This window comes from Pteropus alecto, unplaced genomic scaffold (assembly GCF_000325575.1).
Source record: "Pteropus alecto unplaced genomic scaffold, ASM32557v1 scaffold95, whole genome shotgun sequence".
Lineage (NCBI taxonomy): Eukaryota > Metazoa > Chordata > Mammalia > Chiroptera > Pteropodidae > Pteropus > Pteropus alecto.
Genome location: NW_006441071.1, coordinates 21,748,584 through 21,749,940, shown reverse-complemented (window position 1 = coordinate 21,749,940; position 1,357 = coordinate 21,748,584). Strand labels below are relative to the sequence as shown.

The 1,357-nt window shown below is 40.8% G+C and overlaps 1 pseudogene; it reads left to right on the top strand.

Moving 5' to 3' along the window:
* The first annotated feature begins 370 nt into the window (after positions 1–370).
* On the top strand, positions 371–489 carry LOC112485154 (annotated as a pseudogene).
* The last annotated feature ends 868 nt before the right edge of the window (positions 490–1,357 follow it).

Genomic DNA, 1,357 nt, shown 5'->3' with positions numbered 1-1,357 from the left:
TAAAACAGATTAAAAAACTCATTAACTTTTTAAAACTTAGATTAAATTATGACTAATTCCTTGCTTGAACAAAGCAAAAACGGAGACTACTTAGAAAGACCAACAAAAACATAGATTGAGAGACTGTAAATATAACCAAGGGGGATGATTCTGACTTTCCTCCTCAGTTTCATTAAGAATTCAATGCCTGCTCAGTACTTCTCGCCTTCACAAACTGGCAAATCATGGGGGTGTCCTGGCTCTATGACGAGAGTTTTATGTGGCCGAGAATAGATATGAGACTCAAGGTATGTCTAAATGACAATAAATAACTCTGGCAGGGAATAAACTGGTACACAAGGTAATGGGAGGTACTGTTTATAAGATTCCAGTCTATGGCCATGCTACCCTGAACAAGCCCGATCCCATCTGATCTCAGAAGTTAAGCAGGGTCAGGCCTGGTTAGTACTTGGATGGGAGACCAGCTAGGGAGGCCAGGTGCTGTAGGCATAAAAAATAAAAAATAAATAAAAAAAGGGATTGTAAGCCGACAAGGTCCTTGCAATCTGTGAGGTCAACCAAGGGTTGCCTCACCTTAAAACAAACAAACAAACAAACAGTTCCAAACATCAGCATGGAAAGTGAAACATTTCATCATATTGCCTCTACAAGAAATGTTTTAGGTACCCTAATGTTATGTGTCATGTGAGCTCATCCCTTAGCTGAGCTCCCATTTGTCCTGGATCTCGCAGACCCCTAGATCTGTAACTGATCTCACTGTTCTTGTTTTCCTCTACTCTCCTGTGTTGTTAAAACGAGTTTTCCAGGCTGAAATCAGTTGACTTGTGTTAACCAGTTAAAGGAGAGAAATGGGATGTGACGTTTTGGCTAGGGCTGGGAGAAGGGGAAGTGCTAGCTGACTTTTGGGGGACTTCAAATGGCATCTCTCCTCCCTGCCTGACTAGAGGGTGTGTTTCAGAGCATTGTGCCATTTAAGAGCTGGAAGGTACCCTCAAGACCATCTAGTAGTCCAAGACCAATGTTTCCCACAGTGTAGAGAGTCTTATGCCACGGACACGGTAATAACTGAATTACAGAGGGAGAAAGGTAATTTTCTTTCCAGATCTCAGGCATTTCTTCTAATGGCCTCAAGAAAGATGGCTCAGTCTTATGCTGGAATGTCTCTGAAACTCCTCTAACAGTTGTCAATTTCTCTTTTTTAACAAAGAAGGAGACCTCAAAAATCAAAGCCTTCAACATGTAATACTATATAGCCAGAATATCCTGGTACTGCTTCATTTATTGTATTTTTATGATTGTGTTCTGTTTACGGCAATGATATTGGTTTTCCATCCATGGCGACATCAAATCTACTTTT